The following is a 27,045-nucleotide window of genomic DNA, read 5'->3' as shown; positions in this document are numbered from 1 at the left end:
TTCCTCTAAGAGTTTGATAGTGTCTTGAATAAGTTTTATAATCAACAAACCTGGCTCTATCCCTGCAGCTATGTGGCATTAAAATACTTTATTCATGTCAGCCTCAGTTCCCTCACCTGTAAAATGGGGAGATAGTAATGCCAGCAGAGTGGTTGTGAAGAGAACATTGAGAGAATAAAGCATTGGAAAGGGCTTGCATGACAAAATTTGTGAACCCAGAATTTGTACAGAGCCTACAAAGGCTGAAAAGAGACCTAAGGTGCCAGGTATCTTAGAAACTCCTTGGTAGCTGTCTTCGAGTTCTTCCTTCCTTCCTCATCCTTGCCCCACCTTGCACTTTCCTAAGAAGTAGAAGGTGGGAGTGAGGTTGAAGTCACTTCTGTGGTTTCTTCTGCAATGCATAGTCATGGAAGATTGGGGTTTCCATAGCAGCATTAAAAGCAGTCCTAGTACCCAGCTGCTGGTTTTGTGGGTATCAAGAGGCAGAGTGTGGAGCATCTATGTTATTGCCAGTGCAAATATGGCAGGCGTGGTTCTGGAGCCAGCTGTTATGGATTCATCCTGAATCAGGAAGTGGTCCTGAAGCCAATAGTTCCAGGGGCAGCTTCCTGATTCTTCATATTTCTGATGTTTGCAGAGGTTGCAGCTCCCTGGCAAGTCAGTTCTGCAGTGTGGTTTCAGAAGTCACACCTAGAAGGTGACACTGCAATCCTTCCAGCAATCGTTAAGTGCCTCAGTGTACAAATATTCTCTGCGACCACATCTGGACTGATGCAGGATGATAGGCAGATGGTCTAATGCAGTGCCCAGCCTTCCCTTACCATAGTGCAGAGTGGGGAGAATCAGAGTTCAGACATGGCCTGGAAGTTGCAAGGATCGCAACTTTGTGTGGGGCTTTGTGTGTTGTGGTGAGAAGAGGCACCTTTAACTCTCATGACCAAGATTAAATGAGGACATATAATTGCATATCCATACAGATAAGTAACCGTGGCCAGTGACCTGAAACTCCATCTCTGGAATTTAAGATTCAACCTCAAAGAAAGGGAGGAAGTGAGACCCTGAATCAATTAAGTTCCTACCACCTGGCGGAACAAGGCTTGAAAATGAAATAAATTTAGGGTTAGGAAAATAAATGTGTTATTTGCACTCCTGAGTATATGCATTGAGCTCAACCCACTGCAGGATAAAAGCCACCACATGCTGAAGGTTAACATGTGCCAGTTACGGTGCTTCGCTAGCTTGCAATACATTCATCCCACTTACTCCTCACAGCAACCCGAGGAGGTGGGCTGCTGTTGTCTCCACTTGACTCCTGAAGGAAAGGAAGATGTAGAGCAGGAAGGTTACCCGGTGGCCCTCAGCTACCACGGAGCCGAGTCTGAACTCAGATTTAGGATTTGCACAAAGGGCATTAGGGACAGCATTTCAGGCAGAGAAAGAAGTATGAGGAAAAGATTTGGAAAGGGAAGGAGAGTTGGTTGGTTCTGGAGCAGTCATGACCCTGTTGCCTGGGGAAGGGTGTGAAACTCTTTCTGAGAGAATCATAGAGTGAGAAGAGACTGTAAAATGGGATGGTTTTCACTCCTGTTATGAAGATTCTACAAGTTTATATAGATCAAGCACTTAAAACAGTGCCTGGTACATAGTAAAAGCTCATGAAATCTTAGGGCATTTTTCCCGCACTCATTTTCAAACCATATGTTCCCAAGGCTCACTCATTTATAATACCAATTTCATCATTATTGCCATATCCAAGTAACTTTTGGTAATAGAAATATTATATTCACTTAATATTTTTATTTAACTCGAATTGTCCTAAGTAATAATATCAATGATATAAAGGATGTGCAAATTAATTTTTTTTCTAACATCTATTTTGTCATTCCTTAGCAACTAAAATTAAAAAGTTGTGTATTCCTCAAAATTATCTGTGTCTCACCAATGGGATGGGCACTACACCTTAGGAAACACTTGGGTGAATAATTGTTTTCATGTTCACTTTCACTTATTTTATTATTAACTCCCTAACTTACTAATTCCCCTAGTTACTTGTTCAATTACTCACTGAGTCATTCCCTAATGAAATTGTTTTTCAACAGTCATTTACTGAGCACCTCGTGTGCTCAGGCCCTGTGCTGGATGCTGAAGGGATACAGATACCATGTGAGTTCTTGCCCTGGGGAGTTCATAGTCTAAGAGGGAGGGAGCCCACCATGCAAACAAGCAATTACAGCACAATATTACAACTACCTGAGACAGGTGTGCTGCAGAAGTTCTGGGAGCCTGGGGGGAGTCAGTGCTCCTGCAGCCTGAAGACTCTCCAAGGGCATGAATGCAGCCTCCCCCTCCTGACAAAACAACAGTGCTCCTGATGCAATCACTCCTGGCTGTTGCCAAGAGTGTGAATGTCAGCAAGGAAAGCCTTCCCTGTTGAATTAAGACAACGGAGAAAGTGCAGGAGGAGAGGATCCTGGCCGAAAACGAAGATGCTTCACTCAGTCTTTCCTTCATTCCTTCCTTCTGTCAACACACAGTTGTTGAGCACCAGCTATGTGCCTGACCCTGAAATCATAGTCTCTGCCATCATGGAGTTTAAAATCTCTCATGGAGGCCAGATGTTATGCCACAAACAATCACACAAAGAACAGTTTACTTATGATAGTGACAATTGCCAGGGAGAACATGGGTAGAGTTTGAGAGCATCTAGAAAACTCAAAGTAGACTAAGGAGTTAGGGGTGTCAATTCTGAGAACGTGCAATTTAAGTGAAGGAAGAGCCAAAGAATGAGAAAGAATTAGCCAACATACGGGACTGGGGACGGTAGTGTTAGAAAAGCAGTGTTGCGGGCAGAAACATCTTAGTCATATGGAAGGGCTTGAGACGGGATGAGATTGATGGCTTTGAGGAACCCAGAGACCTCCTCTTTGCTGGATGTTAGTAAAAGATCTCGAAAGGGGGATACAGGAGATGAAGCTGGTGGGGGAGGGTGGCACAAAGGATGTTCAAGATCACCTGGGATGTTGTAGGCAACGTATTGTCCGTTTTTATCCTAAGTGAAGTGACGATTTTAGGCAAGGAAGCCCCCCAACTAGATTTACATTGGGAAACTCACTCTGACTGCAGTGTGGAGAATGAATTGGCAAGGGTGTGAACTTGAGCTAAGTGCTCACATCAAGGGTAGGAAACATAAAAAAGAAAGGTGATGAAAGTGATGAAGCAGTGGTGAAAACATTCTGAATAATTCTATAAATGAATTAATTGCCAAGGTGATTCCCCCAGAGACCAAGGAAGGTGAGGATTCTGTGGAAACCAATGTCACAGTAATATTTAGAGTTCCCTTTGAATTTCATGCTGTCGGAAGAGCATGGGCTTTGGACCAAAGCAGACTGAGATTCATATCCTGCCTTTATTTCTTGGACAGTTTGACCTTCACCTCTCAGTCTTTCATTTCTTCATTTATAAAATGGAGATAATAACAGCATTGCCTTCATAGTGCCATTGTAAGGTGTGAGCAAAAAATACATGGAATTTCTGGCGCATAGTAGGTGCTCAGTAAAGTATAGTATAGAAGTAGGCTTTTGTTATGTTCTGTTTTCCATAGATGCTGCAGGAACCAGGCTTTTGACAGTGTATTATAGAATCACAGCCATGCTGTAAAAATATTCTTTCTGATATTCTGCACATTATAGTAAGTGGCATTATTCATGGATGTGTCAAAGCCATAAAATAGATTTTGAGGCGATCACAGCTGTGAATGATTAATATTTTCATCCCAAGATGCCACGGAGGTAGCAAGGCTATGTTAATTATTACATGCCTGAGCCTCACACTGTGGGCTTCCTCCCCAAGTGCCTGTTAATTTGCTCGTATGTTGTGCAGCTGACGGGACGAGAAAACCCTCCACTCAGAAAACACGGTGGGTCTCTGGCAGTTCCTCAGGTCCCTCATAACTGCTTTATACTTCTGCAGGAGGAAAAAAAACCAAATCCAATGGCAATGATGGGATTTAAGGAGGAATGTTAGCAGAGAAATGCTTTATTAAAGATGACTTTAAGCTTTTCTTTTTGTTTGCAATTTGTTTATCTTTTCTTGACTTTCTCTTGGAAATTTCTATGCTGCATTGAAATCATGAACACCTGATATGCAAATACTATCATCTTTTAAACTGTTTTCCATTGGCATTAAATTTTAAAATTCTCTGAATCAGCTCCATGTTATTATTTAAAATCTGTTTTTACATACATCAGTTGTTTTCTTTGAAAAGCGGCTGCATTTTAGATGTAAGGAAAGCAACTCTATAAATACTTGTTTAGCCTTTGGTGTCGTATCTCTTTATTTTTGAGGAGGGCGATTTTATATCTTTACCTCTAAAACCTCCTTTAAAAATATAGGTAGATAAAAAAAAAAGGAGAAAGGGCCAAGAGTTGTGTTCATCCTTGAGGTGAATTTGTGAATTTCTCTAAACCCTAGTGTGCCCTTATACATGGAACCAATTCCTCCTGCAATTTCCGTAAATCTCTCTATTCATATGATTTCACTAGGATCAGTCTGTGTTGAAAAATCTAGTTTAAGCTGCCTGGCAGACTGAAAAGAGGAAGATCTATTAATTTAATCATTTGTATGAATCATGTCTAAATGATCTCAGCAGAGAAAATGTGTTAGCCATTTAAATCCCATCATTACATATTATATAATAATTACTGCTAATTCTAGTTTGGATGGGCCACAACTTGGCTTCCCATCCCCTAAAAGTGGAGGGTGGGATGACCTCACTGAATTTAGCCTCTCTGGCCTTCAGGCCTTCTTGTGCCTTCCTCATTACAGACCTAATAGCCACATTCAGCATCAGCGTCTGGCCAACTTAAAGTCTGTTCTGTGCTCGTAATTAGTATTCATTTTGCGAACGTGGAGTTCACCCTCAGCGCAGAGCGGAGCCTGATGTTAATCACTGCTGTGTCTTCCTCCCTTTGACTCTGATCTGTCAGCGTCGTGCGGCTTGTCCCATACCTAATATTTTGCCCTTACCAGCCAACTAGCACCTCCGCATTGCACGGTGTCAGAATTAGAAACTTTTGACAGATCTGTAATCATGCAGTTCTCATCAACTCTGTACATGCTACTCATTTCATTTCCACATTCTAACAGTTAATATGCCTTAATTTCTCTCACTTTGTGAATATTTAATTCCTCCCTTTTCAACATCATTTTTAGGTTGTGTGAATCATTTTCAAAGCCTTTGCTCCTTTCCCTGCACCATCATCTGCATATTTTATGAAATGGCACGGTTGAGTCTCGGAGGGCTCTTGATAAAAATGGAACTGGCAGCATGCTCATTAGCTGTTTACCTGAAGCTGTGTCAGTCCCCGATAATGGCGAGCTCCCATTTGGATTCGAATTAGGATTCTCTGACAAACAACAACCAGAAGCTTTCTCGGGATGTCCGCCTGCCTTCTGGTGCCCTCCTTTCCTCACTGAGAGAGTTTCTCGGAAACTCGCTTTGGGGGGCTGTCCTAGGGAATGTTACATCCTGGCTTCATGGGCAGTTTAATTTTTGAAGTGGAGACCAAAAGCTTTAGCAAATTAGCACCTCCAAGGAGAGTGAAATTCCCCCGAAAGGACACATTCTAAAGGTCAGGTTATTTGACCTTCTGGAGTTTTGCAGATGCCAGAAGCCAATTCTCTGCTTTAACTAGGTGACCATTCATCCCACTTTGCCTGGGGCTGGGGTTTCCCGGGGCCTTGGACTTAACAGTTTTGAAATCAGGAAAGTCCCGGGTTGGTCACCTTTGCTGTAACTAACTCCAGGGCCTTGTTGATGTTCGAAGGATTGTAGAAATGAGCCTTCTCTGTTTACCAAGGAGCTAAGACAAAAGCACAAGCCACAGACCTGTGGTCCATGAGCTTAGTTTGAACACCGAAACTATTTTTATTGGGTGATAACCTGCATTTAAAAATTAGGAGATTCATATATAAAAATTCAGGATTCCCACTTCTCTTGAAAAACTTTCAAAGACGTGGCTACACTGTGTCCTCATTTCTTATGGAAATGATTGATCAGCTGGAGCTGAACAGTGACTGTCCCTTTAGGTGGGGCATCTACTTTCCAATTTTATAACTCTCCCTGTTCTGCTCCCAGCTGGCACCATCAATTCTGTGTACCTACCTGGTCTTAGGTTGCATTGGACTTTGTACCTCTGGAAAACGCTTAAGAGTGCTGGCTTTGCAGTAGATTGATGTCTCAGTTCTGTTATCTCTGAGCTGTCTGACCTTGGGCAAGATAAACACCCTGGCTCTCAGTTTTCTCATCTGTAACTTGGGGATAATGATACTAGTATGATTCTATGATGTAAATATTAAATACGATACATACATTGTGGAAACGCAAATAGATGGCTTACCATGGGCCATTTTTAAAAGGGGGAAAGCAGAACATAGTAAGTGTTGATCAAAAATACTTGTTGTTTTACTTCTTATTATATTATCATTAGTTTTCAGAAAAATAAACTGGAACCCAGAATTGCTTGGTGAGCTAGTTAGTATATGAATAGAAGCTATATGAATAAAAAACAATAGAAGAGGAATATTATCGGCATTAAGGAAAGTTATTTTATAATGTCTATTGGAACCAAATATTGAGGTATGCCCGAAGCAGTTCCAGGTGACCACCTGTGCAATTAATGATACCATTGACTAATGCCACAGGAAACGAAACATTCCATTCTCAAGGTAGAGATAATCTTGTGTGCCTCCTTGCATTAGTAAATCTTCTGACACCTTTTTGAATTCAACAAACCTATACTTTTTATACAAAGTGAATTCCTTTGTGGTAGAATCTGTTTCCTAAAGATTTTAGTTTCCTAAAGATTTTCTCCTGCTGAAATGGTTTTATCCTATAGTAGCCTTGTGTCACTGACGCTTTTATCACTGGGCAAAAATGACATACTATTAATATCTTGGATTTACATAACATTTTTTTTCTAAATAGTTCAAAGGTACTAGGTGATTCTCAAAGAAATGGTATTTGATGTTATGCCACAGGAAGCAACTATCAACTTTAAAAAAATTTTTTTTCCCCCTTTTAAAAACAGACCACTGTGATACCACATGCTCAGAGTCTTTTTAAGGAGATATTTGAGAAGTTCTGTGGTTTGGTGAAAAGAATTCTTGATTCTGCATTGTTGGGACCTAAATTTGAATCTCTGATTGGTCCCTGGAACTTTCTCAGCCTGGCACCTACAATATGCATATTTTTTTAAGAGAGTTAATAAAGAGGCTATTTACAAAGCTGGGGGCAGGTTACAGGGAAACTTCCAGGAATAGTGGAGAACCTGAGGGCTATAACCCCTGTGCCTGAAGAGGCAAGAGAAAGGACAGATGATCAGACTCAGAGGACAGAGGGCTATGTGGAGAGGACCACCTCATAACAAGGGGGTCCCCATCCGCTTGTTATGACCACTCAGGAAGGGAGCCTGAGGGAAAATATACTGAGATCGCTCTCTCCTCCTTCCATCTTCCTATTGATGTTCTCCATTGGCCAAACTCAACCAGAAGCGCTGAGAAGAAGAACCCTTTGTGCTAGTGAGTACTGCTTTGTTTCCCAGGGCACAGAGAGCATGGCAATGGCCAGAGGAATAAGGAAGGGCCAAATGTTATCAACTGTGACTCAGGGCAAGTCTTTTAACTTCTTTAAGAGTCAGTTTCCATCTAAGTATGAGAGCTGCATGACACCTACCTCGGAGTGCTATGTGAGGATGAAATGACATAACACATACAATCACCTGGCACCTGACACAGAGTAGGTCCTAACTTGAAGGGTGAAATAGACCAGTGCTTTGTGTAGGGCCTGTGAGGCAACATGAGCCAAGAATCTGGGAGGTAGAAGTGCTGTGAAGTGCTATGAAAATGTTTAAGCCCTGAAAACACAAATCATGGTTTCAAAATATAAAATTTAACTCAGTAACGATAGATAAATTCTTAATTTTATATGAAGCATAATATGTCAGTGAACCAAATTGGAACCAACTCTCATTTAGTTCTATATAGGTTTATTTAAAGGGGGATGTGTTTGATATGTCTTACTGAGGACTTACAAAGTTCTTAGTTAATTTGTTCTAATACTGGTTTTCCTGGGGAAGATTATATTTTAAAAGGTTTCTGTTTATTATCATTTCAGTGTTGTTGACTGAGTAAAATAATCGAATATTAGAGCTAGAAAGGCTATTGGAGAACGTGTGGACTAGGCAAGAATTAAGAAAACAAAACTGCCTGCCAGTGGCTCAGCTTAGTCCCATGATCCTTTTACATATAAGTTAAAACTTCGTAAAGCACAAATTATAAACTATTTAAAAACATAAACCTACTATACTTCACTGATTCTAGGAAGCACTTGAAAAAAATTTAACTTCTGAGAAATTGAGATGCATCTAAAATGATGGCATCTTAGAGGTGATGAATACAGGGGTGGCCGATATTTAAACATCATGAGCTTCACATAAAAATCCCAGTTTCTAACTAAAAGTTGGACGGTCTCTCAACCCTAAGCCTGGGCACCCACTTGGCAACTGTGGTGGAATGGAGTTCTTGAAAGAGGAGGCTCTCAGGTATACCCTGTCCTTAATCATCCCTTCTTCGTTCATTGGAGTTTGAGGAACCTTGTCTAGTACTCCCAGCTTGGGGCCCCTGGACCTGTAGAAGCCCTGATGGGGAGGAACAAAGAGGCATGGACTGATTTTAATGTTCTAGAGCATTAATGGATGTCTAACCCAGAGTAATTCAACAGATGAGGTTGTTGGTTCTCTTGGGTGTAATAATAATATTTATGTCCTAATCAAAAGTTGATTGGCAGGTGATGAGCAAATAGCAATAATAATAAAATGAGGGGTGAGGAGCAATAGGTCCATGATGTAGGAAATGAAGTGTGACAGATAAGGGTGGAGCTTCTGGGATGGGAGAAAAAGAAAGGAGTCCTTGGCAGTGGAAACATAAAGGAAATGTCACTCCAGAGACATGTAGTGACCTGACTAAAAAAATCACATGCCTTGCCAGGAAGAAGCAGGGTCTCCTGGCTCTCGGTCCTTTGCTTTCAAACTGCATTCTGACTTTGCAGTCAGACTTATAGATTAAGTATATTCAAACTGTATAAGCAAATACTCTCTAACAAAATGACTTTCAGAGAAAAGATGTTTTTTCTTTTGTCCAGGTACATGCCAGCAAAAGGTTTGAATCAAAATAGCTATGCTGTGTTGTTTACACTGAATATTCCTCATATATGTTTGGGGACGTAAGAGTTTTGTACTAGACTCATTATTTCTCATGTAGGATCCTTCCTATATTATATTTCATTTTATATATGATACTATGTCTGGTATATTGGAGATAATAGATCACTTTTGTCCTAACTTCCACATCTGAAAATTTGAAATTACAATAAACCATTTTGTCATGATGACCAGAGATACAAACATGCTATATGTGGATATTGTTTAAGCTCCTTAAATGAGAGACACATTATAAAGGTGAGCAATTATTTCACATTATTTTTGAAGAAGAAAATAGACCATCCAATCTTGCAAGTAAAAGATAATTCCTCAGAAGATGTTCTCTATGTCACCTTTCTAGTCTTCAGTATTTCAAGTGAAGAAGCTTCTGGGCCTCCGCTTGTATGATGGTTCACAATCTAACTGATCTCACTGTCTGAATTGTCCTGTCTTAATTTCACCACATTACTCATTTACTGTGCTCGCTGTTCAGTTATCTGCGAGAGGTAGCAGGCCTCCTCCCAACCTCAGTCAATTAGACAAGCTATTGTTTCTGATTAAGATATCACATCCCAGAGAATAATAGCAATTAGAGTTGGAACGAGACCCTGTGGGTTGCACAGTCCACTTCCCTGCCAGCTCAGGAGAATGTTTTACATTACACTGTAGTTGTGTGGTTTTCCTGATGTTGGTTTTAAAAAATCCAAGCACCTGTCAGTGTTAATTATACCCCTGTCCTACATCCCCACCATGACTTAATTTTCTACTTTGCATTGCTGATTCTCTTAAATTGGCATTGAATGATGGTGTCTTGATGATACCATCTTATCCAAAGACAGGGATGTGGGGCATTCTTTCAGAGCAGAGAAAGCAATTGTTATTGTTTGGTTTGGTTTTGGTTTGGTTTTTGTTGGGAGTAGTTGGAAATTCATTTTACCCAAGCATATTTATTTGCCAGGGTTCCAGAGCTTCAAAATACCTGGAAAATAGTAAGTCAATTTTTTATGGACTGTTCTTTTTTATATCAGTCTTCTCCATTGCCCACTATCCAGAAGGGTTCATCTACGGATGTAGAGAATGGTGTCTGTAAGAAAGAAGCTCGAATTGTTCAGAAGCTTTTCTTTGAATCAGTTCTTCCTTTGCATGGGGTTCAGGAGAATAGTCTTAGTAGGGGAAAATGCCCCTGAGTGTGGTTAATATAAGATGATGAGGATAAAATTATTATTATTACCATGCACTTTAGAGCCCTTACTATATGCTAGTGCAAAGTGCTTAACATGCATTATCTCATTTAATCCTCACTGCTGTCCTGATGTAAGAACAATTATTACACTCAAATGAAGAAAAAGAGACCAAAGAAGTTATAAAACCTGCCAAGGTCGCTATGCTAGTAAGTTGCAGAACTAAAATGATAATAATATTTAACAATGATTATTAATAATATTTAATAATGTTAGTAATAATAATTGGAAGCCATTTCCACCTTAAAAGTGGCAATCTGGGAAACAGGGCCATGGTCGTTTTCTCTGAGTTTGAGAATTTACAAACCTGTCACAGCATCATGACCTGTATATTGCATCGCTCACTACAATTTTCCATTAAATATTTTATTTGTTGAATTCATGTAGATCAGACTCAAAGTGATTTAGTAAATAAATGTTTCAAACATTATCATTAATTTTGTTATTGGCTTTTTGGGGGTCATTTTACAAATAATGCAAGCACTTTGTTTTAAATTAAAAACAGTACAGATGGGAATAAAATGATAAAATGGCCCCTTTCCCGACCAGTCTTTAGCCTCTGTTAACAACTTCTAGATATATCACCTGCCAACAGTTTCTTGTATCTTCTTTCAGAAAGATATTATAAATATTTGTTACGTAACTTTCATGCAAGTTTTTTTTTTTACACAGGTGGAATGACACGATACATATTTTACTATGTCATTTTTCTATCTTAATACGTAATAACAATCATGCATACATATTGTATTTAATATGTATTAGACATTGTTTTAAGCCCTTTATAGGTATCCACTCATTAATCCTCATGAGAGGTCCATATTCCTATCCCTGTTTTACACATGAGGAAACAGAGGCACAAAGAGGTTAAATAAACTGCTTCACTACATAAGTTATTAAAGGGATGAAGCTGCAACTTAATTATACCTTGGAGATCTTTCAACTTCAGAGAATAGTAATGACTCTTAATCCTTTTAACATCTATATAATATTTCACTCTTTACTATATCAGTCCCCTAAAATGAATATTTAGACTATTTACTTTTTTTTTCCTGTTTTAAACATGGTTCCAATAATAATTTTTAAGTACACATAGCTTTGTGAACATGGGCAAGCAAACACTTCTGATTTGAATTTCTAGAAGTAGAATTTCTTGGTTAAGGCCGTGTGCTTTTAAACCTTGAGAGATAAAGCCAAACTATCCTTTAGAGAAGTTGCTCTGCTTTCTCTACTATTACAGAAGACTCTGACTTTATTCTCCATTGTAAAAATGTCCATTTTCAAAGGCTACAAATGGAGTCCACATTCCTCAGATTAGCCTCGTCGTTTTGGAAAGCCCTGTGCTCTGGCCACTCTGATCCCCTTTCTTTTTGCTGATTGGGCTGGGCTCTTTCATTCTTTTCACCTGCTGTTCCCTCTACCTTCCCACCACCTTCAGTTGGCCCACTCTTAATTATGTTTCTTGACCCAACTCAAATATCATCTTTCTATTCACCCATGGGCAGACCTAGTTATTCCTTTTTTTAGCTCTTACAGCAACTTGTAACAGGTTCAAATGTTGACGGTCATAGACTCTGGGCTGCAAAAATGTAGATTTATTTTCTTACAGCTAAAATAAAATTTTAACTCAAGGGCCCTTATTTATAGCTAGAAACTCTTAATCTCATCACCTCCATCACTTCCAAATTAAATCTCAATAATATTCAAGATTCTGTACCCATCACCCTCCCCTCTTGGTTCTGTAATTTTTGGAGCATTGCAGTATGATGAGAAGGTCATCCTGGCATTAAGGGAGGAACTTTCAGGGTCACACCACCCTATGGCCCCACTGACCTCCACTGGGGATAGGTTATTCCATCTGGTGTTTGGGGATCATGTTCTGGAATCTCCTTCTCATGTCTGGTATCCCTGCCTTTTTTGTCCATTCTCTGCATCTTAGCATGTACCCTCTGCAGCTGGGAACTCAGGAACTCTTGGCTGGCACAATCAGTATTCTATGACACTGTCCTTAGAAGTCTGCATCTAGAGATGTCCCTTAGCCCTTGCTAATAGACTGTTTGGACGCCATGTTTCTTTGGCGCCATGTTTCTCTGTGCTGAATGGGACAGAGCCTTCTCTAAGAGGCTTACGGGCTGACTGGGCTGTGCCAGAGGAAGTGAGTTACAAATCCTCGTGACCCAGAATTTTCCCAAACCTATCTGGACATTTGTCTCACATCCCATGTCTCCCATCAAAGGCTGTTTCTCATGTGGGGAGAAAGGCAAGAGCTTTTTCTTGGATACCACCAATGGCTTTCCTGTTTTCCAAAACTCTTCTCCCAACCATTTTACTTTTTTTTTTTTTTTAGTTTGCTTCTCAAGTTGGAATAAGAATAATACATCATCATATATCTACCCCTATTTTTCTGTTTATTTATGAAACATAGTGTTTACCCAGTCTTCTAAGTTCTAACATTGATGTTTAGAATTCTGATAAAACTTCTTTATTTCCCCTGAAAAAAAGCCTGGTTCTTGAAAATCAAAAGCACTTTGGTTTTCACGGTATTATTTGTTCTACAAGTTCAATGAATTGAAAACTGGCTTTAAAAAAAAAATTCTAAGCTGTATCTACCGTCTCCTTGAAAGTGTTTGCGGGGGTATAGAAATGTGGTGAAAGACACTGAAAACCCACGTATTTTAATACCAACATTTTACCCATTGCAAGACCTGTACTGTGTTATGACAGGTATCACACTGCTCTTCCCTCCTTCACCCTTCACACCTTACCGGTGGGCTCCTCTGGGACCATTCCATTCATCACCTCAAGAGCAGCCCTCTGGGCAACACATGTAAGTGCTCGCTTGATCAATAAACAAGTATTTATTGAGCACCACTTCATGTAACACACCAGGGCAGGCAATGAGGATCAGCACTGATCAAAATAGAGTCACATAAAGAAGATGTGGCACATATATACAATGGAATATTACTCAGCCATAAAAAGAAACAAAACTGAGTTATTTGTAGTGAGGTGGATGGAACGAGAGTCTGTCATACAGAGTGAAGTAAGTCAGAAAGAGAAAAAACAAATACCGTATGCTAACGCATATATATGGAATCTAAAAAAAAAAAAAAAGGTACTGATGAACCTAGTTGCAGGGCAGGAATAAAGAGGTAGACATAGAGAATGGACTTGAGGACTTGGGGTGGGAGGGGGAAGCTGGGGTGAAGTGAGAGTAGCATCAACATATATACACTACCGAATGTAAAATAGTTGGCTGGTGGGAAGCAGCCGCATAGCACAGGGAGATCAGCTCCGTGCTTTGCAATGACATAGAGGGGTGGGTTAGGGAGGTTCAAGAGGGAGGAGATATGGGGATATATGTGTACATATAACTGATTTACTTTGTTGTGCAGCGGAAACTAACACAGCATTGTGAAGCAATTATACTCCAATAAAGATCTATTAAAAAAAAATAGTCATAGCTTTCATGGAGTGTACATGCTAGCAAGGAAGGTGGATATTAAAAAACTCATCACACAATTAATTTATTAATTATAACTGTGATCATTGTTCCTTGTTATTTGCTTCTTCTTCTAGTTGTGAAGGGATACCATGGAGTTTCCCAGTTTGTTTTCTGAGAAAGTGACACTTGAGTAGATATGTGAAAGGTGAATAAAAGTAGGCAAGTGATGGTCAGATAAAATGGAAAAGGAGGGGACTGAATGAGGAGACTTGACAGAAGTGTCTGAGGGAGGGACCTCGGCGTATCTGAAACACTCAGAGAAAGCCCATTTGGCTGTAGGACAGAGAGAGAGAGAGAGAGTGATCCTCATAATGACCTGATGAGGGGATAGGGGCCAGAGCAGGCATTTGAATGTTTATTGAATAAGTAAATGAATGAGCTCAGAGCAGTCTGAGGCTTTAACTTCTGCTCCAGTTGGAAAAAAAGAAAAAATCGTCGCCTGAATTCTGTAGTTAATCGTGACATTGACTGGTATAATCATAAAACAAACCAGAGATCAGGACGAAAGCAGAGCCGATGGAAGTGTCCAGCTCCTTGAGTACAGATCTCAACCGGTTACATCTCTACAGCAACATCCTTAGAACTAAGCTGATGCAGAGCCTTTCCCCCTCCTCCCTTCCACTTGGTGGTGTCCAGTTGAGTGAAGAAGTGCTTGAGAAGTAAACCATCAAACACTCCGCGTCCAGTGTCAAATGGTATCAAGGCATCTGTTGAGAGAATGGAATATTGACTGAAGCCCCAGATGGGGAGAGGTTGATAAGCCCTCCGATCTGTCCTTATCAGTGAGAGTTGGAACAGACAGAAAGTCCAGGAGGTACAGGCATCCTCAACTGATGGAGAACCAGAATAGATATGAACAGAAGTGATTCAGGTCCAGTAGGTGCCAGGCTGAGAGGTGAAATTTCGGGAGGATCAACCCAGTAACCATTGCTTTGAGTTAGTAACCTGGAGATGTCAAGGGAAACATGGTGGATACTCTGTGGGTCTGGTTTGTGGCCATCAGCCAATTGGAACAAGGGTTTTGCCCTCACTGTATTATCTGATAGCTCTAATAAAAGTCAGATGGGAGAGCTAATCAGATCGTTCCCTTGGCCCTGGACCCCTTTAAATCAAAGAGGTCTATTTTGGCTCTCTACGTTAAATAGACCCAGAGACCTGACATTTTGTGTTTGTTTGAAATGATAAACTTAATCATGAGCGAAATGTTAAGAGATGACAGAACTGGCCACAGTAAGGTCACATCGTGTCCCTGCCAAACATAATACAAGCTCTCGCCTTCACCGGGTTGCCAATCCCTGCCACAGGGGCCCAAGGCGCTTGCAAATGGGGACCGGAGTCTGTCTATGTGATAATTAATCCATGGCGCTCAGCAAAGACTGCCAAATCTGCCATATGGTAGTTTTATGACCTGGACTGCTGTTATCTCTGGAGAAAGCTAACATCATAATCTCATTTACTTGTTATCTGTGGTTCAAAATTGTACTTTTACAGGGTAAAATGTAAGTATGGTGAGGAGACCTGGGATTCCAGAGCCCTAAGATGCACCTACTGAACTTCTGTAGTAAAACTGTGCAGGAAAAGGCACAAATCTCTGACCTGGGCACCTGCATGTGTCCTGAACTCACAATGCTTGAGCCTCATAAAGAAATCTGACATATATTTTTTCAGGACTCTACCGTACATGTAATAGAAACTCCTGCCCTGAGAAGGCAAGAAGGACTGCCTCCCAGAAACACGGTGGAGTAGGATCACATTTCTCCCTCTTCTGTATTTCTTTGGAACATGCAGCCCAGGTTTCTTGATCCTTTTTTTTCATGGTGACATCTAGTTTGGGTGGTGGAGTCACTTACAGGACTTCCAGTGGTGCATTTAGACTTTGATGAAAGCTCAAAAGAATTTTATTAAGAAGTAAAGCTTGAAAGTAACCCGTAACTGCTAGAACTACAAATGACACGTTGTAATAGTCGGGGCTATTGGAGAAGAGAGACTGTGTACTGTTCCCAAATCCACGTGCTCTGTCTATGACTGCATTCTTTTCTCTCCTACTCAAGGAGAGACATCATCCATGATGAGACTGGTACAGATCTCAGGCCACAAACTCAAATTTACAAGAAGAAACATAGCATCTCTGATGTTCTCTAAGTCAACTTAATTTCTACTGTGAGGCTTGTGATGGAGACTACTGATTGTAGATTGCCAACTGCTTTCCTAATATCTATTACTTCCTTTCTTCCTTTGCGGCAAATATCCAATTTTATTCAGGGTGATAGTGAGCCCAGCTAAAAAGCAACATTCCACAGCCACACTTGAAGCCAGCAATGGTCATGTAATACCTTCCGGCCAATGAGATGAAAGTGCAAGTTGATATGTGGAGCTAAAAATGGGACACCTAACTGCTCTTTGCCTTTCTCCTGCTGCTGCTGCTTCTTTTGCCCCTGGAATGCTGATGCAATGGCTGGAGCTCTAGCAGTTCTATTGGACTCCAAGAGAGCTTGAAGTTGGAAACCTCATCTAAGGATGGAAAAACAGAAAGAAAGGAGCCCAAGCTCCTGGTGATATATTGAATCCATCATACCAGCCCCAGAATGCCTACCAACAGGCATTGCTTACATGAGGGATAAATACTTCTTTATCTCATTAAGTCACTGTCATTGTGATTTTCTGTTATATACTTTTGGACCTAATTCATAACTGATGCAAGTCCCTATCAGGTCAAATGATGAAAATAAAAATTTCAATTCAGGGTTCTCTCCTCTTTCTCAAGATTGTTTTTAAGTTCCAGAAGATTACATAGGAATAGAGTTGGGTGTGTGGTAGGGTGTGTGGGATCTTGTCTTTGTTCTCATCCTCTATTTATGCAGCATGTACGAACTTCTTTGCTATCATCTGGCCCTTGGTTGCTAGCCATGCAGATTACACCTGTATCCTCCTTGTTCTGACCACAGTATGGCTTTTATTTATTTATTTATTTGTTTGTTTGTTTGTTTGTTTGCCTCTTGGTACCACATCTACCCTGGGTTGCACAAGGAACACTCCACTACTCCCAAACCTTTCTTGTGTGAAGGAAAATTCATAAAATTGCCTCAGACGCATCTGCCTGGGTCCTACTCAAAGATACACTTTTCCTTCCACATAAACTGAGGCATCAAAATCAGAGAATCCCATGATCCCACCATGTTTACGGGGGCCTACTCCTGCCATGAATGTGGTGGTCCAGGCCATATGTAGGCAGACATAAGCTTGTACCTATTCTAATTCATTACTCTTATATTTTAGATTGTTACACATTTTAGTACCTTATTATTGGCAATGATTAGCTTGGAACCCACTTCACAACACACTGTAACATGCCGATGTGTAGAAACACCGTGGTTGATAATTGCTGCAAAGATGTTCTTGTGGTGGCCTTCCAATCAGACCCTTGGAGCTGCCTCGTCATCATTATCATCGCAGAGAACAGAGAACCCCTATTCTAGTGCATCAAAAATCAGAGGCCGTGAGGATCTGCCAACCCCATAGTCACCTTACACAATGCTCAGGGGTAGAATCATTTAAGCCCCAAGAGAATCTCAGACCTGGAAGCCACCATTCCTTCTTTTAGCAAGTTTACATCCATGTGCACTTCAGATTTATTTTTGAGAACAAGAAACAGGAGAATGTTGCTGGTCATAGGCATTATATATATATACACACATGCAAATATATATGACTTTATACACACACATATATATAAACATACATCTGTATGCTTATATCGTTATTATTACGTTATAGACATATATACATGGCTATTTAAATTCTCTTCTATAAGCTCTTTCTTCAAAATATAAATTGAGGTCAAATTGATATATAGTGGAATGCAAAGATCTTAAGTGTACAATCCCATGAGTTTTGTCCGGTGTATACCCTGATGTGACCCCAGTCAAGACAGAGAATATCTCCACAGCTGTAGTCAATATTCTGGTGATATATTAAAGGGATGGTTCAGAAGTCTTAAAAAAATGTGTGCACGCCTGCAGCCCTTAGGATGGATAATATCCCGTTGTTGACAGGGACTTGGGTCGGGCGTGTCTGGGAAGGGAGGTCAGGGAGTGGTGGCTCACAGGAAGATCTCAGACCCCTGACCTTTCTCCCGTTGATCTTTTGTGTGGTCACTCTTATCACAAAATCATGTCAGGCTGTTTTCCACAGAAATATTCTGATTATGTGAACTAGATCATGTGGCCTACGATAAATCACCCTCATTGTCCCTCGGTATTTTGAAAACTGATGAAACCGCTGATTCTTGGCTCCTTACTTTGTATGCAAATGATGAATTATAGATGGGAAATAGGAAAAAGAAGATTTTCCCTGGGTTGCCAGTTTGAAGCGAAGTGGATTAGAGAAAGAACACTGCTACTCTTGACTATTTATTGTGACATTGCTTAGAAAAATTCAAACCCCAAAGACTCCAAATCTCCAGGGACATTGTTAGCCTTCTGCAAGAATTATTAAAATGTACAGAAATGTAGGCGCTGCACTTTATAATAATTAATCAGGGTCTGTTGATTAATAAAGCTCATTTTTTAGTCTCGATGATTCCGAGTATCATACAAAGGACAGTGTCCTTGTCATTTTGATTAAGAAACCAGCCTTTGCATTGGAAAGAAGTACAGGAACAGTCGCGCTTTCCTCCGTCTCCCCATAAAATAAATATTGAATGAGACTATTAACTCGTTAACCTTGACAACAATTTGTAATTTTCATAAGGGGGAAAAAACTCGCATATTCAGCAAATAAATTGCTGCGGGGATTTCAGGAAAACAAATTGGAGAGAATGAAGAATGCTACCATATGAATTCTGTCATTTTTATGGGCCAGGGTGATTAATTTGTTTGTTTAGGTCCCTCAATTAAGGCCACAAATAGTGTAAGGTGTCGGGAGCAAGTTAACTGTTACATCTGGTATGGTACAGTCAACTGCGAGTGAGGAAGAAAGGTCATTTGGGGGAAACGAACAACTTGGCCCCCAATCCTGAGTCTTAATACCCTACCAGAGCCACATTACCTGGGGTTAGCTGCTGAAGCTGTAATTTCACTCTATTAATAGTTTAAAGCTTGTTTTAACAGATAACCCCTTTCACTGGGCAACTTTATGGGAAAATCATTAGGTGGAATTAGCAGTACCAGCCACAGCTTTTCCAGGGTTATCTAATTATTTTGAACTCAATTTAACTAGGAATAGAGATAAAATAAATAACCCATGAACTATTTACCTTGCCAGTTAGAAGGCTTCTTTTGTCATTAAAAGAAAGAAAGAAAGAAAAGAAGAGAAATCAAAAGGATTTGAGGACAGAATCAAAGCCCTGTTTTCTTAGTTTTGCATTCATCCTGCGGACCCAAGATATATTTCTTCCCTCCGATGACCTTTCACACTCCTTACCCGTGAGGATGTCATTTGTTGAAATATTTGTCATTATGTGTGTGTTTAGCGTACTGTTTTCTCCCAGCTCGCTTGGCTTAAAACTTACTGCCTAGAGACTTTGGATAATCCACATTTTTGTTTGTAAGGTTTGTTTGTTCTCTTTGCTGGCTCCACTGCTGTTCCCTCTGGAGGGGATTGAGGATTTAATATGTTAATTTTTAATTTTACTTGAACACTGACTTTTTGAAGGAGAGGCAGGAATTAATATGTTTGTAGCATGGTTGGAGATTTTCTGCGGCACCTTGCTATAATGTCTATCCTGGCTTTGCCACTTTCTAGCAACAAGATCTTGGTCAAGTTCCTGTATCTAGTAGAGCCTATTTCCTGTTTCATAAAAATGGGGTTAATGATAGTACCTACATTATGTGGTTGATGTTAGGATGAAATGAAACACATTACAACATCTGGCCCATAGTTAAGTATTCAAAAAATGTTAGCAGTGATAACAATGATGAAGATGGACGTGTTTGCAGACAGAGACTAAAAAGACAAGAAGGGCCATTGGGCAATTAACGGACTTCGCCTTTAAGGCAATAGGAAGAGTATCAAGACTGGAGATGAAGAAACTGGCTTTGCATTATAGGAGGCAGAATGAAAGGGAGTAGTGGTAGAAACAGGTCTGTAAGTTTGGAAATGAAGAAAGATGAATGAGTTCATGCATTAAAATCTTCTTTCCAAGTACTTGTTATTCAGTGAACAAAGTCAATGCTGAAGGGGAAGACACATAAGGAGTGGGTGAAAGATAAGAAATAGACATTGTGAGGAGTGAGAAAGGTAGCTGACCTGGAGTGCTGGACAGCAGACTAGGAAAAGCTTTTGATCTCACTAATGAATCAGTGACTGAATGTGAGGTAGAGACCACTCCATGAGGATATCTTTATAGGCAGTGTTATGGAAGCCAATCATTGGGCAAATTGGTTCCATGATGATATCAAACGCTTGATCTTAAACAAAGAATAACAAACAGAAAGGTCAATGGCCAATTGCATTATTATCTGCACAAGAAGTCCATTTCACTGTGGTGTACAGTGGATGCTCAATAAATATTTGTTGGGTGTTGACTCAGTGGTCTTCAGGTGTCTTGGGTTGGGGTTGGACAATGGCTTTACTCACCGTCATTATTGGTGTTTCAGATCAAACAATATGAGCATTAAAATACACAAAGTAGTATTAGCCCAAATTATAAAATAAATATCCACGAGTTCCCACTGATATAAAAAGGATTGAATGAACAAATAAATGGGGGAGAATAGACAAATACCCCACGTGGAAGAATTACAAATAATTTATATAGATACCCTGCTCTCACAGAGGTGGAACTTAACTCCTTTAGGCGTAAGGTGTGTATAGTAACATCCTTTCAAAGATTACAGTGTGGAAAAGGGGAAAAGAGAGTAACTTTATAGTTGAAACATCTGACCAAAACTACCTCAGTCAGGCCACCCAGGGTAATATTAACTGTGATGAGTTGTGTTGATAGTATGAACCCTTGATATGATGTGGTGAAAATGGCACTTTACTTCTTTGGTGTTCCTCCCCAAAATCCATAACCCCAGTATATTCATGAGAAAAACATCAGACAGATCTCATTTGGGGAACATTCTACAAAATACCTGACTAGTCCTCCTTAAAACTAAGGTCATCAAAAATAAGCAAAGTCTGAGTAATTATCACAGCCAAGAGGAGCCCAGGAAGACATGATGACTAAGTGTAATGTGATATCTTGGATTGGATCCTGGAACAGAAAACGGACAATAGGGAAAAATTAGGGAAAACTGAATAAAATATGAACTTTACTTAATAATAGTGGTTTACTGTTGGTTTGTTAATTGTGACAAACGTACCATACCAATGGAAGATGTTACACTGGGTTTGGGGTATATGGGAACACTCTATACTGTCTTTGCAATTTTTCTGTAAATCTAAAACTATTCTAAAATTAAAAAGTGCTTTTTAAAAAAGAGCAAAAAATAGTAATTCTTTATAGAGGGTGAGGAGTGAGGAGTGAGGCTTAGGCTTGAAATAAGCATTATCTGTTTAGCATTTGGGACGGAAAGAATCCCGTTTCTAAAGGGAGATCAGAAATATCTATGTTTCACAGCAGCAGATAGCAACTCTACTTTCTGCTGCTGAAACAAAACTATGCTTGGGGAAGATTCTCAAACACAGCAAGAGAGATGTACCTACCGCCTTAACAAAGTCTAGGCTGCCACTCGGAGACTTCTAATACCTCTCTTTCTTCTCCTCTTCCTCTTCCGTGAGGCAATTTACTTAAATTCCCTTTGAAAACAGCACTTCACTTCTGTGGTTCATAGAACTGTTGTGACGATTTGGTGGGACAGTTCATGTAAAGCTCTTAGAACAGCATCCAGCTCACAATTACACTGTAAATATAAGTTTTTATCGTTCCCACTTTTTCCCTTAATGACATAATTCAAATAAAGTTTAAAATAATATACCTTTGTTAAATCATCTTTTAATTGTTAAAAAAAATAGGAGTATTGTCAACTTTTTTGGATCAATATATAAGGCTTTGGTTAATGAGTATTTGCTTCTCTGATAACTTCCTTTGGATAAATTACCAGAAGTGGGATTATTATAAAGTCAAAGGATATGAATGATTTTTAAGCCTATTGTAGCATACTGTGAAATTGCTTTCAGATAAAGAATAAGCTACTTTATAGTCTCACAGGTAATACAAGATACTGTCTTTTGCTGGTGTATATATGCTTTGTTCTTTTTTTTTTCCTATATACCATAAATCCTTTTCTGTGTTTAAGAAATCCCCTTAGTTTTGAGGTAGAGGCTGTCTCTCCCAATAGCTGCTGAAAAGTCACATGCTCACTTCTCCATGCTGCTTTGAAGCGGTTTTGTCATCTAGGTTCTTCCAGTGAGATGCCCAGGCTTGCCCAGAATTGAAAAGGGAGCTGGTGGTACGAAGAAGCAAGGGGCTGCAGGGACATCCCCGTGGCAGCTGCGGGGTTCTGAGCTCCAGATCAGGTTCCTGGGGGAGCAACTGGCAGGGCGCTGAGGCAGCAGTCAATTTCGTGGGATATTGGCCGGCCATGGGGCAGCACCTAATGCTGGACCAATTCTCTTTGTCACCCGAGGCCGTGCAAATGGCTTCTAACCCTGGACTTAATTCTTCAGCTTTCCCAGAAATGCTGTGAGTGACCCAATAACATTGTAACAAATTACCTTCTTGCTAAAATCAGGCTAAATAGGTCACTACTGCTTGCAAGGAAGACCCCCTAATATTTATATACATCATTTTACCATCCTTCGACAGCACTGAGTATTAAAATAGTTTTCATCTCTGTTCACATGCTAGGTGAAAATCTTATATTCCTTTGTTTTAATGATCGCTGTTGAGTTTGAGAAGCTTTTTACATGTTTACTTGTCAACTGGATTTTGCTCTACTTTTTCCCCATAGAATTTGCTCCACTCTCCTCGTACTCCATAAAGCTAAGGAATCTCAGCAAAGGAAGAGCACAAAGTGATAGATCGTGGCTCTTCGACAAGGAGTGTTATTTTTTTCTCCCACTTTTCTGTATATTTTCTTAATAGTAAGAACAGGTAATATTTCTTGTATAATTTCTATCTGCTAACAAATTTTCTAGGGGCTTTCCATGCAATATTTCATGTAATCCTGCAAAAATCCTGTGAGATAGATAGTGTCACTGTTCCCATTTCCTGGGTGAGAAAACTGAGCCATAGAGAGGTTATTAACTCCTGTCAGGTTACCAGTCGTCTAGCAAGAAAATTGTAACCCAGGTGGCTTAATTACAGAGGTGGAAATCTTTCCCATTTCACTAGGCTATATATTATTTCTATGTTCATTAAAAATTACCAACTACCATAAAACCCTAAGAAGAATGATTGTATAAGCAAATCATCAAAATCACTAACAAATCATTACCAGAACCTGTCTGTTATTAGGGGTTGTTCTTTTAACATATCTATTGCCAAAGAATTTCAGGTTCTGCATTTTAGTTGAAATTGGAGGTTTTCTGGAGATCAATGGAACCTGCAGCTTTTTATATGTAGCCTTGTGATAGCTTATTAAAACGAGGCAGTAGGGAAAATGCTGGCGGAGGTCGTCATTCATTTACAGCAGGTTTCATTGACTAATACTAGTGCCAGTTTTTGTCCTGCTTTTGTTTCTCAAAGTGCTAATAGCAAGATTCTGTCCTTGCAATCTTATTACTGGTGGCAATGGAATATAATCAGGCAGTACCTGCAGGATAAGTCAAAAGATTAAATTAAGTTGGGATTTGAATCCCCACTAAACACAGAATCAAACAAAGATTGGATTTCTGGACCCCAGTCTCAGAATGGCTTTCAAGGGCTCCCCTTAAAGAACAACAAAAATATATCATTATTCACTTTGACCACTGGCATGTAAAAAGGAAATGCAAACAAACAGCGATGAGGGAGAGAAGGAACTCCAACAACATGGAATCCCATCCTGTATTCCCAAAGTAAGGACATTACGACTTTGCAGAGTTTGTTCATTTCCTGACTGGCCCTGGAAGAGTCCCTAGTTGAATTCGCATTTGGCTCCATGAAGGATTCCAAATGGAAGAAGGCGTGTTTCCACTCCTAGACTCCTGACAGTCCCATCTTGATCCACTGCTCTGCTCCTGAATGTGAGGTCAAATTAGTACAGGACTGGACTTGGTTTGGAAAAGCTACTGAGAAGAAATTCTAAAAAAGCTGCAATTTAGGTTAATTATTGGCACGAAAGATGTGAAAAATCAAAATATTGGAAGGGAGGGGAGGATTTTTCCTTCCTTATCTTTTCCTTTTTCCATGTTCTGTGTTTGTCGGTGGTGGTTTTGCTGTTCCTAAATATACTACATGATTACCTTTGTTAAGCAAACCAAATTATATGCAATTGAGTATTGACAGTGATTCTTGAAATTGAAAATGTGTGTTCATGCTCCTGGCTTTCTCCTGATATCCTTCCATCAAGAGCTAGTGCTTCCTGAAGACATCCTGACACCAAACAACCTTATAAAATTCTTCTAGAGATTTCACTCTTCTTATGGTCCTCTTTGTAAAGACACAAAGGTTTAAGCACGTTATAATATTAGAGAACAAGAAAACCACACTGAAGTGAAGGTACCAGTTGGTGCCTCAGAAAATTTACAGATTTCTGCACATCAGTAATCTTCAGAACCACTTTTGAATCTGAAAACAGCAAGAGCCTATCTACTGTATAATATGTATAATTGAATAATATCAACTATTGTAAGAATAACTAAAATTTATTGATCACTTAATGCATGTTGGACCCTCTTCTCAGATCTCTACATGTGTTAACTCATTTAATTCTAATAACAGCCTTATGAGGCAGGTTCAAGTATTAGATGAGGCTCTGGGAACTGATAGGGAGGGAGAGATCACTTGTCCAAACTCATAGCACTGGCAAGCGGCAAAGCTGGGGCTCAAACCCCAGTGGCTGTGCTCCTAATAATTATACAGTACTACTTCTGCAAATGATGCTAAAAGCGGATTTATCCTATATATTCTCATTTTCTGTTCCTGTATCATATTTACAACTACAAACAAACAAACAATTTTCCTCCTTGGCAGTGGAAGTCCACATCCCTTTATTAGAGTCAAATTTGCCCATGGTAGTGGTCATTATGCCTTTTTGTCTGCTAAGAATCTTAACTACTTCTGCTCTACATTTGGAGTGCCATTTCTCTCCCTTTGATTACAGTGTTAGAGTGACTGTCAACCAAACTTCCCCATCACTTCTTGGCCAATTGATGGGCGTGTGACCCAAGTTAAGCCAAATGGTTCCATTTCCTTGCAATTTGAATCTTGAAAAGAATGACTCAAACCCTAGTGTATCTTGGCCCTATTCATCAGCTTCGTCTCTGCACGTTCATGGAGCAGTCCTTGTTCCTGCACTTTCTGAGACCTAATTTTAAACTTGCCTTTTGATTTCGTGGCCTATTGCCTACTCTTCCAATAAGTTCTCTTTCTCTCTATCTTTTTTTTTTTTTTTTGCTTAACTTAGCCAAAATAGACTTCTGTTAGCAGCCAAAGAATCTTAACAGATATACCTATCAAGATAGACAAGTGTTAAAGAAAAAAGAACATTTCCCCCCAGGAGTCCTTCTCATGCATTCCTGAAATTAAATATAATGGTGAAGCATTATTTATTGAGTGCTTATTGTATGCGGGCACTGTGTGAAATGCCTTATGTGCATTCTCCACAGATGAGGAAACTGGCTTTCAGAAATGAAATGCCACGAAAAGGAGATGGATGGTGTTGGAAGACCTCAAAAAAACCTGAGCCTCCATCCAGGAGCCTCGCCCCCAGGAAGAGTTTTAGGGATGGTGGGTCACTGGAGTCTGACTCAAAATGAAGACTGATCAAAATGAGTGATGGTACACCCTTCATAATTTACCAAGTGCTTTCATATACAAGCACTTAATCATTTAATCTAAGTGAGACACACTGCAGGTCGGTATTCCAACCACCTGCCAGGAATACTACCCTCCACCCCTCAGTTCTTGCTTTGGTCTCATCCCTCTCATCACTCAGCTCTCCATTCAAATGTCACCTCCTCAGAGAGGCCATCCTGACAAACTGATGTAAAATGTTCAGCCCTCTCCAGGCACTGACTATCCCCTTCATTGTCCTCCTGGCTCTTATAACTGCCAGAAATGATATTCCTGTGGTTTCTTGGGTATTATGTCACCCCATTAGAATGCAAATCCCTGTGACTATCTTGTTCACCTTCGTATTTTCAGTACATTCTGTTTCTGACACAGAGCAGACACTAACATTTGCTTAATGCATAAATAAAAGAATACATTTTTATTATTCTATAATTCCTCTCCATTTACATCTCTGGAACTGCTGGCTGCGTCATGGTGATTAAGTTACTCCACCTTAGGAAGTTTCTGTTTTTCACCCGTTAAATGGGGACAATATGAGTACCTCTTGTTATGTTTGTTTTAAGACTTGAGTGAAGGGATAAAATGCACTGTGTCTGGTTACATTACGTGTTCAGTAGGAAGGGAAGGGGAGCAGACCTTGTGAGCAGGAAACTACTCTTCACACAGCCACTATTTGGACAGGCAATATTTGACTCAGGCACAAAAGTGCAAAATTCTATGGTCATGGATAGAAAGGGAGATTTTTTAAATATTGGAAATTTAAGGTAGATTCAGAAACTGGGAAGTGAAACATACACAATCTGATTTCTAACATCCTGTATTGCTGTAAATTTACTATGTTAGGACTCTTTGGTTTCAAATTTGGTTCTACATTAAAAGAACTAAAGCACAAAAGTATATTCCTATCACAAAACCCGCCAGGGCCAGTCTGGCAGGGCTTGATCTGAGGGCTCAGTGATAATGGTAGGATGTGCCTCTCTCCATCTCTCAGCTTTGCTTCCCTCTGGGTTGCCTCATTCAAGCAGTACGTTCCTTTATGTGGCTGTCTTCTACGGCATCAGACTCACAGCCTACCAGCTAAAAGCTTTGGTGAAATAAGGGCACATCTTCCTCTGTATTTCCAGCAAAGGTCTCAGAATTGTGTCTTCTTGGCCTGGC

This window comes from Balaenoptera physalus, assembly GCF_965194825.1.
Source record: "Balaenoptera physalus genome assembly, chromosome: 16".
NCBI lineage: Eukaryota > Metazoa > Chordata > Mammalia > Artiodactyla > Balaenopteridae > Balaenoptera > Balaenoptera physalus.
This window is presented reverse-complemented; position numbering follows the sequence as displayed.